At 39.5% G+C, this 11,087-nt stretch overlaps 1 long non-coding RNA gene across 1 annotated transcript; it reads right to left on the reverse strand.

Moving 5' to 3' along the window:
• Positions 1 to 4,234: 4,234 nt before the first annotated feature.
• LOC148016241 (uncharacterized) lies at positions 4,235 to 10,728 on the reverse strand. Its single transcript, XR_015688118.1, has 2 exons — positions 10,176 to 10,728; positions 4,235 to 8,798 (listed from the first exon to the last, which is right to left on the reverse strand). It is a non-coding gene; the product is annotated as an uncharacterized LOC148016241 (long non-coding RNA).
• Positions 10,729 to 11,087: the final 359 nt, after the last annotated feature.

The raw sequence follows: 11,087 nt of genomic DNA on the forward strand, positions 1-11,087 counted from the left end.
TTGCACATTGTGCAACTCTTGCTTGAGCTACATTTTCCTGGCTTGCGTATTTGTGCTATACATTTTTAAAAAAGTATCCCATGCCTCCTTTGGCATACTTGCATCCTGAATATGCACAATCATAGAGTCTGAAATACTGATAGACAGCCAATACATAACTTTTCTGGCTCTCTCATGCTATCCTTTAAATGCCTGCATTTGCTGTTGATCGCGAATATCAGGAAGAACTAGTTTTTCTTCATTTCTTGCAACAAATTCCCAATATCCTTTTCCCGTAAGGAAATTCATCATTCTAAACTTCCATGCTTGGAAGTTGTTCTTGTCAAGCTTTTCAGTGACAATCTGTGAAAGAGAATCGGACGCCATTATAGAACACTGCAAAAAATTCTGTCACTGTAAAAAACAAAGCTTCAGCCCCTCAGAAGGGAAAATCTGCAAAACTGACGAAAGTGGTATTTGACCACACAGTCACTTCCTAGTGATGATTTTGCATCAACAGGCAACAATGATGATTCTGTAACTCCCAATGTCTCTGCACACAGGCATACGATGCAATTTCTACGGTAACTTTTTACTGACCTGTAGAATAGTGGTCGCACAGCATAAAACAGGGTCTTTTCCTGAGTGTGTGCAGAAAACTTCCGCCTCCAAAACAGGCCCCGAAATGGCCTCAAATCAAAAAAACAGAGCAACCAAGGGCTAAAGCCCTTGTCCACAGCATATACTGCACTCTTGCTACACCGCGAAGGGCGTCTCAATCTGAGACAATGCACTCTTGCACTTTCCGGCTGTGCTACCTGGCTGCAGAGACTTGCTCCCAAAACGGAAAAATGAAAGCAACAGTGGTTCTCTTACCAGAACACCGCGAACTTGGTTTGCTTTCTTGAGCTCCTTACCACGAACAAGGCTCTGATACCATGTCAAGATTGTGGGAGAGAAGGAAGGAGTCTCACTTGTAGCTTTCTCACTTACACAATGGGGGAATACACACAAAGGTGGAGGCTGAAAACAGTTTTCTTCTTCTTAGTTGTGTAAGCCAAAAGAACTCTCATACAAAGAAATAGAAGAACCCTATATATGGGTCTCAAACCAAGCTCAACTTACTAAGGTGGCATACTAATTGAACCATGAACTAGAGTAGATAAGGATAGCTGTCATCTAGCTATTATTCATGGGTGGTGTACCAACTGCATCTGCAACTAACAAGTCGGTGACATAAATGCACAACGGTCACCCTGGCATATCACCAGTGGAGCTCGATATCTCAACACTTCTTTCCAGTAGGCAGAGTTGTAGCACTCTCTATTTTTAGTGCGATTTTAGCTTTCGACCTCCTTTTCCCTCTTCTCGAATTCTGCTGATGAATACAGTCGAAACTTCTCTTTCAATTGGTCGCTCGCCCATAGGGATTCTCTTGAAGAGACTCCTCATGTGGGTTACGTAGTTGCGAATGTCCTCATTCTCTTTCTGCCTGACGTTCATTAAGCATACTAGCAGATTATTGGAGTATCCAGGCTCGACAAATCTCTTAATGAAGAGATTCTTGAGGCCACTGAAGTTGGCTCGTTTTGGGGCATCTAGTCTTGTATACCAAGTCCTTCCCTTGTTACCTAAGCAGAGCCCAAACGCTTGAGAGCATTGAGTCAGGTCATTGAGGCTGTTGGCTTCGCAGACTTGCTTGATTTGCTCTACAAAGCTGTATGGATCATCGTGGGGTTGGTATTTGTCGAGTTGCTTGGCAATAATAGGGATTTTAGACTGGCTCTTTGAGCCTTGGTTTGCTCCTAATCTTGCGAGCAACGATGTCGCTAGTGCTGCGGCACTTTTCTCTGCTATCGTGTTATCTAGCAGTTACTTCATGAGAAGCTCGCAAGTCTACTTGCTAAGTTCAGCACTCGTTGTACCTCACGCAACTCCATGCTTTGCCTTTGGCTCCTAGCATGGTGGTCCCTATTGTATTCGACTATGCTTTGCAAAGCCTTATGGGCTAGTTTCCTCTCTTCCTCTAGGTCTTCGATGATAGCGTCTGCCGTCCTGCCATGGTGCTCGTACTGGGCATGTGCATCGTAGCTGCTGACCAGCCCTGTTGAATAGCCTCCGGGAAGACGTTCAAGTCGAGTTCCTCATTAGACCTATGGTTTGAGCCTCCTTCTGCCATAGTCGTGTTGTCGTGCTCCACCATGCCGTTGATCAGGTTGAGTAGATTTGTCAAATCCACGTCATTGACGCCACCTGCTTGGTCCTACTTCGCGCGTTGATGGTTTGTCTACGTCTTGGGTCCTCTCCTACTACTAGTGGGTTCCTTGAGTGGTTTATCTGAGTGAGTTCCTTCAGTTATTGAATACAATTCTCAATTTATGGTCACTTAGTGTGCGTGTCACTTCTCGTGCACTTGTGCTCAATCAGGCTTTCAATTTCCTTAAGTGCATTCAAGTGCGAAAAGTCAAGGTGAGTGCAACAAACAATCTCGAAGCGTCTTACGCACTCTCGCTTTGTTTCGGGCTGATAGGCTTGTTGGTCAATTTTCTAGCCGCCTTGACAGGGTTTAGGGTTTTTCTAATATGTTGCCTCATTTGTTTTTGGCCAATCAGGTTTTAACTGCTCAGCACTTTGCGTCTAGGTCTCTAGGTCTTGCTGCTGCCTACTTCAAGTTGCTAAGCGGCTGCTCCCTACGATTTTGTCTATTTCGTGTGTCAAAATCAAGTTTTGAGCGTCAAAAGGACTTTCGATAGTTTGCGCTGCTGAGCTTTAGTTGGGTTAGGTTCAATTTCTGAGAATTTAATAAAATTTTACACTTGGCCCAGCTGGTCCGAATTGTAGGATTCGAGTGGGTCACTCGAACGAGCCGAGATACATGGGCCGAGGGCCGAATTTGTGACTCGGACAAGGTAGACTCGGACGGGCTGAGGCACAGACTCGAAAAAAGTTGCTCGGACGAGGTCACTTGGACAGGCCGAGGCACTTGGGCCAAGGGCCGAATATGACTCGTGGCCGAGGGCCGAATCCTATGGCTCGGATGGGCCAAGGGCCTAATTAGTCGATGGTTCGAATGGTCGACTCGGACGGGCTGAGTAGGTTTGGTCGAGGGCTGATTAGGGTTTTGGGCCAAGTGGGCTGAATGAAAGAGGGCTGAGGGCCTATTTTGGGACTCGGCCCAGAAGCGACCGCTCGGATGGGCCAAACGTGGCACGACGACGACAACGAGAGGTTGATTTTGCTTTATTCTTGCGATTTAATCAATCATAGCAAGCATAAACCTCTAGATGCTATCTAGGGGGATAGGGGAAGGGATTCATATACCTGAATAGAGCGGTAGGCTCGTCAATGGTGAGATCGGATCAAATCGTGTGATGGCTCTCTCTCTTTCTCTCTCTCTCTCTCTCACTGAAATGGTCACAAATGAGCTCTCCCTTGGCCTCCTGGCTCTTATACCCCTTCCCGGGTATGGTGTTGATTTCCCCAATCACTCACCTTCCAATCTTAGGCATCATAAGCGAGCTCTTTACCATTTTTTGCACAATTTTTGCCCTGTTTTGCAACAGTAAACCCTACCCTTCTCCGGTGCGATTTTCTAATCCTAATCTACACTAAATGCAACAAGAATCGAAAGCAAAAAATTGAAATAATTTCTCCATGTTTCCCAATCATCCAACAAACAAAATATCCCAAAATACTTACTTGTTTTGAAGATAAAAAATGCCCAAACTTCCTACCTATCTCAAGGTCCGTTTCAGGGATGAATTCCTTACTTCGATGCTCGATATGAGGTGCACAAGTGCTCAAGCTTGAATCTGTTGGTCCCGACAATGGAACCAAAATGTGGGAGCTCTCGCTCAACCACCAAGACCCACGGACCGCTTATTGCTTCAAGCGTTTCAAGAGAGCTCTAATGGCTATCTCTCACCTAGCCGACACGCCGTCGATCCTATGAGTGTAGTGAGCTTACCTTGATGCCAATATGAGTTGCCTTCTCTCTCGCACACCCCAGTAGCTTCACGATCCTAGATGCGAGCTCAAGCATCCTCAAGCCTCCTCCATCTCCAAGCTCCATCCTCCATAGCCGCGCGCGCAAGAAAAGAGAAGAGAAGAGAAGAAGAGAAGAGGAGGTGGTGAAGAGCTTCACCCTCTTGATCCCTCACTCTCACACACTCACTCCCTCACACTCTCTCTCTCAAGAGCACACACAAGCAAGAAGATGAGGAGAAAAGAAGAAGAGAAGAGAGCTCTTGTTAGCTACACACCAAAGAATGAGCTTCTCATTCACTTTTCAACTTTATATACAGAACCCTAAAATCCCATGGGCACCCATCCCTTTTTTACATGACCGGCCATTGTGGCAAGGTCTTTTTTCCATTTCCTCTTCTAGCCTTATGCTTCTAGCCTACACCCATCTAATATTTTACAATTGGAATAGGAGGGAGCTTGGTGCTCTTTTACAAGAGTTTTCCAAGTTTTTTGAGGCTCCTTTCATTTAAAATTGTGCTTTTTGCCCCGGCTTAGCTTTGGAGGTCGCTTGCGTGTCTTTGCTCTTTTTTCGTGTTTTTTTTCTACTTTTTCCTTCCTTTTTCCGCCATCTCGACTTGGGGTTAACAAAGGCAAACAATGATAAGTATCAACAATATAATTTCATCTTCATCCATTATATTGCACACTTTCATTGATAGGGCATTTCTTCCTTTTTCTAATATTGTGGCCTATCCAAAAAAGATTTAAAAATATTCATTTGATCACTTTACAGCAAAGAAATTTGACAAAAGAACTATATGACTAATGTAGATCATTTTTAGAGAGTGTTTGTGCCATTGTTTAGAGTGGAGATTAAGAGAGTGTAGAAATAAAATCCTTATTTTAGTTATATCCATGATTAAAAATAGATGTGAAACCTCAACTGAGATAGTTTTTGAGTCAATGTGGAAAACTTGAACATGCACTTAAAGTCAATGTGGAAAGCTTCAACATGCAATTGACTTATACTTGCACATAGCAACAATTAAGCATTTTAGTACTAACTTAATAGAGAACCTAAACTCTAAATGAATATCATTATATAGGCAAACTAGGTAGACTAGGTAGATTAGGGAGACCATGAGATTAGTTGGAGTAGAAGAGGCAAGGACGTATTTGAATGTATATACCAAAATCCTAGAGTATTGGAACATCCATGACCATAAAAAGATGAAAACTTACCTTAACAAAGGAACCCTTCAAGAGAGGCAAGTTGCACCAATATATCCTTGCATGTGCATAGTGTAAATCAAGAAACTCAATACAAATTAATAAATCTTACATCAATATATCCCTACTTACACATAGTATGAATCAAGCAACTCAATACAAACTAAAAAAGGGAGGATTAATTCCTAAATATTGAGCAAAACATAATAAAAACTCAGATGTGAGAAGAAACATAAAAAATAATATGGGATTTAGGTTTGCACAAACTATACTACTATAAGTAGAAGAATTACATAGGTAACCTTGATGCTCAAAATGCTCATTTCTCTTAAAATAACAATTGAAACCTAATGAAAAATTAGCCACAAAAAGAAGACGGGAGGAGGACATTGCTAAACTTTAAGATCAACATGAGTTCAAAAGAGGAAAGAACTCAAAACAAAAAATTAAACAAAAAAGAGGGAAAGTGTAGGAGAGAGAGAGAGATCAAAGATCTAATCTCATTCACTAATTTTTAAATCAGGAACATCTCATTTACCCCTTTTGATAGAAACCCAAGATTTAAAGAGAGAAGATTCACTTTATATGGATATCAACAACCTATGTTTTTATTAGACTATCGAAAAAGGTTCATCACCAAAAGAGAGTTTTTTCTAAATGCTTGTGTCATCCTCTCCTTCTAAGTGTCTTGAAAATATTGATGATAGTAGGGTTCTCCTATGCCTTCCTCTCATTCCAAGTATTATGAATTTTCTATTTGCAGACAATGGTATGAAAATACCATAGGTGACTTTTTCCACACATTCTCCTTCTTATCCATGTTATCAAAATCTTATCTAGAAGCTTGAATATGCACATTCAAGTTTGCAATACCTTCAAACATTTTTTCTTCAAGCAATATGTCATGATGCTAAAGGGATGCTCCAAGTTAGTTAATAGTTACCACTTGGCATAGTTGAGCACAAACTATCCTCTTTGATGTAATTTCTTTTGTTATTATTCATAAATTATTGTCTAAAGCTCCCTCGAAGCAACCTTGAGACATGCATGATCAATTTTCCCTTTGAGATTCTTGCCTTCTCTCAAGCTTTGAATTAACTACATGCATTGGCTAAACTCATGCATAGGGGTAAAAAATGCAACTAGCATAAGATCAAACATGCAATTTTGATTCATGATTACATTGCAAAGAATAATGGATCCAAACAAGGCTCCAATACTAATTGTTGCAAAGCTATTGACCACATGCAAGGAACCCTAGAAATCTAACATGCAATATGGAAAGAGGATAGAAATACAATAGAAATGGGAATGAAACCTTGATAGATATATTTAAAATGGGAGGCATGTAGTAGTACACACCTCTAGATCTATTAGCCATTAGCTTGACACATTATCTTTACCCTTACCATGATTCATTACCTTAGTCTTTACTATTTCCTTTATAAAGTAGACTTAAAATGTTTCATGAAGTTGTATGCCACATGAAGTATAGTTATGTAGGCAATTTTCAAGCATGATGACTTGAAGAGGTATTGCATGTATCTTTTTTGTTTTGAACATGATCCTTGATCATAACCTATTGTATGATGGAGTTTCTAGATAGTCAATGCAATCTAACAATGGGTGCCATAATTCATCTCTTTGTTTTTGTTCCATTTCCAACATACACTTTGATTTGTATCTCCAATTTGTCATTAATAGTATTGTAGAGTGTAATTTTATGGCTTTATGTCATTCTTTTCGAGTTTTAGGTCATTTTCCTGATACACTATTATTTGTTTTCCACACTGCTTGCAACAGTTTACTATATTCCTATATGAGGCATTGTAGTCCTATTATGCATTTTATATAGATTAGGGGCTGCAATGCTTTGGAAATCCTTCCATTATCATCCTAAACCTCTGGTTTGAAGCTTTATGAAAAATAACTTAGTTTTATGGAATAAAAATGAATTACTTGTATGAAGGGTTTTCTGTGTATATACCACATTATTGCTTCTCTATATCTTTAGTTTAAAACATAAGAAAAAATGACCTTGTTTGATGGTAGAAATTTGAGTTTCATATATGAAGTAGTGATACATTTCATCAGCAAGATGATGCAATTCTACCATTCCTATCTTGCATATATAATTTTACAATCTAACCAAAAAGCACATTTGTTTGATGCCATAAAACTAAAAGTTTTTGTTAAAACTTGAAGCAGTGATATATTACCTAACGTAGGATGATGGAGTTCATAAGGTTAAGGTGTTACCCATTGGCTTGAAACATTATCTTTACCTTTAAGATGATTCATTGCCTTAGTCTTTACTATTTCCTATATGATGTAGACTTAAATTGTCTCATGAAGTTGTATGCCTCATGAAGTGTAGTTATGTAGGTAGTTTTCAAGCATGACGAATAGGTATTGTTTGTGTCTTTTATGTTTTGATCATGATCCCTAATCATGACCTCTTGTATGATGGAATTTCTAGATAATCAATGCAATATGATAGTGGGCATCATGATACATCTCTTTGTTTCTGTTCCATTTCTAACATACACTCTAATTTCTATCTCTGATTTGTCATTATTAGTATTGTAGAGTGTGGTTCTATGTCTCTATGTCATTATTTTTAAGTTTTAGGTTATTTGCATGATATAATATGATTCATTTTTCATATGCTTGTAGTAGTTTATTGTATTCTTGTATGAGGCATTGCAGTCCTATTATGCATTCTACATAGATTAGGGGCTATAATAAGATCAAAGACAACCTAGGATTGTAGGCTAAACACACCTAGAGCATTGATGGATTGGGAATATAACCCTAACATAGTGGATCTCATATAACATGAGGTTATGGTGGATGGAAGAAGCTAAAGCTCTCCAAAATGTTAAGAGCCATTAAAATGGTCAAAAGCCCCATTATATATATGTTTACTTTTTAAGTCATTTATGTATTTACTTATATAAAACATACCTTGGCTTAGCTAAAATGAAAGAAGCCCTAAAATTATCCCTAATCTAGTGTAGATGACCCTAAATAGAAGTTCATGAAGCTTCTTCATGAGATACATGTAGCCTCAAAGATTTTGTATAATTTTACACCCTACTGGAAAATATACATTCACATAGGTTATGCCAATCGAGCCTTGTCAACATGAGCTTCATGGGCATATAAATTTCTTGAGTTGTCTCAATCTAGCTTCGATGCAATATATCAATATAACATGATTACTAATATTTGATTATTCAAACATATAGGAATGTAGTTTCCAATACTTTTTTGAGGTCCACAAATGCATGTAAATATGCTACTAGTATCAAATGAAAAATAATCTTTGAACTATACATGGGATGTAAATCCAAAAACAATATTTTAAAAAGGGTTTTGAAATAAGGAATCCACATTTTGTAAGGGAAAAATACCACTTTATGCAAGCCCCTTGGACCCATTCCCTTAAATGATACATTGAAAAGTTCTACGTTGGTCGGAGAAATTCACACCATCACTAGGAAGTCAAGCATCCACATCAAGTTGAACTTTGATGAACCTTGAGTAGCCAAGGGTCCTTTTGTTACTAGTACAACACTAGATATAGATTTGAATATCCTTTGAGGGGATGTAGAAGCTACCTAGGACGTGTGCATAAAGAATTAAAATAAAATCAGCATAAGTAGATCAAGTAATAACCCCAATGGGAGTAGTATAAGCAAATATAAATCAGGAAGGTGCCCCAATGAGAATCATCATAATAGTAAACTTAGTTAGAATCATATTGTTTATAAAACCCCCTATGAATTTTGTTGAGGTTTACTGCATTGTGCACTTGTGGAAGTGACAAAGAAGATTGCAAACCACGAGCCTCATATTTGTAACCTTAACATGCAAATAATTACAACCCTTTTGCATATATGTGTATGTCTTTGTTATAGCGTGTAGGATGAAAACATTGGCAAAGATGACTTGGCAACATGCGATGAGAGAGAGAGAGAGAGAGAGAGAGAGAGAGAGAGAGAGAGAGAGAGAGAGAGAGAGAGAGAGAGAGAGAGAGAGAGAGAGAGAGAGAGAGAGAGAGAGAGAGAGAGATTAATTTCCGTTGAAGGCCAAAACAACCTATGAGACAAAGATAATTAATAAAACTATTTATGGTATATATCTCATCATGGATAAGTAGATAACTAATAAGAAGTAGAGTCGTGTTTGTGTATGCAAGAGCTCACGTAATCTTGAAAGCAGATCGAAAAATCTAAGATAGGGTTATGATGGAAGAATTTGTTGTGGGGATGGGATATGATAGAATAGATCCTCAGATAGTGTTGTGAGGCACATGGTATGGGGGCAAGCCACCTAGTTGTAGAGAATGAGAGATAGGTAGATAGATCTTATTAGAGAAAGTAGTATGAATGAATGAATGAATGAAGAAATAGAAGAAGAAAATAGTTTTCCTATGATAGGAAGAACAACTTTCTGATTGTATGATAGGGGTGATTCTTAGAGAGTCTCTAGAGGCTCTTGGTATTGGGGGGGGGGCAAGCAAACTAGCTATAGTGAGTGAGAGGTAGATAGATAGAGTATACTGAGAGAAAGAAACAAAGAATAAAGTAGTTTTTATATGATGGTCAATCCAATATGAGAGAGAGAAAGAGAGAGAGAGAGAGAGTGTGTGTAGAGAGAGAGAGAGACACTATACACACACACACACACACGAGAGAGAGAGAGAGAGAGAGAGAGAGAGAGAGAGAGAGTGTGTACTCCATAGAGTGTGTGTGTAGAGAGTGAGAGAGACACTACGCACACACACACGAGAGACACAGAGAGAGTGTGTGTGTGTACTCTTCTCTCTCTCTCTCTCTCTCTCTCTCTCTGTGTCAGAGAGAGTCATATTCATTGTTGTGCTTGTTAAGTTACCGCTAGTTCTTGATTGATCGATTCAGACTCATCCTCCTTTGACATATGATGGTCCATGACTGTATTTGAGCAAGAAAAGAGGCATAGAGAAAGGCTCATACCAGCTTAACTGCAGTTAGAGCTACCGGGATGAGCATAGAATCGTTGCAGATCAACGTCTGCTACGAGGCGATGGCGGGTATTCGCAATCGACGCTTGTTTAGTTGATGATTTACCACAGAGCAAGGACTGTGATATTGACGCGGCCCAACAGTATTATATATGTACATACAGACATATATACGTATATATATTTATATTTATATATACATATATGTATGAGAATCAGACAGTATAATTCACTACAATCAAGAGCTAGTCTGATTACTAAAATTGCTGCAGCTCTCGCACTCCAGCAATCTGAGAATGCATGGGCTATATACATATATTGATCCGCCTCAATATCACACACCTTACTCTGCAGCCTCCCACACACACACACACACACACACACACACACACACACACACACACAAAACCATTACCTCAGAAGACCTCTCTTGATTGATTCTTCATCTTCATCTCCATCATCTTCTCCACCTCCTCCTCCTCTCTCTCTCTCTCTCTCTCTCTCTCTCTCATTCATATACATACACCCCCTCCCTCCTCTCTCTCTCTCTCTCTCTCTCTCTCTCTCTCTCATTCATATACATACACCCCCCCCCTCTCTCTCTCTCTCATTCATATACATACACCCCCTCCCACTCACTTCAAAGCAAAAGCACCCCACCAAGAATATTTTCTTTGGCTTTGGGATCTTTTGGTGACTTCATGATGAGGTCTAGCCTACCCACAATCATATTTCCATTCCCTTACAAGTGATTATTCCGGATTCTTTGAAAGCATGTCTCATATTGCTTTGAAGAATCTCCACTCATTAAAACCCTCAACCATGCTTTTTAGGTGTGGCATTCACATTTCGACATGCACAATGTGGTACACGTACGTTACGACGGAAGAATGACATAGACCCA

The sequence above is a fragment of the Lygodium microphyllum genome, chromosome 23, assembly GCF_053477565.2.
Source record: "Lygodium microphyllum isolate KBCC chromosome 23, Lygodium_microphyllum_v1.1.10, whole genome shotgun sequence".
NCBI classification, from domain to species: Eukaryota; Viridiplantae; Streptophyta; class Polypodiopsida; order Schizaeales; family Lygodiaceae; genus Lygodium; species Lygodium microphyllum.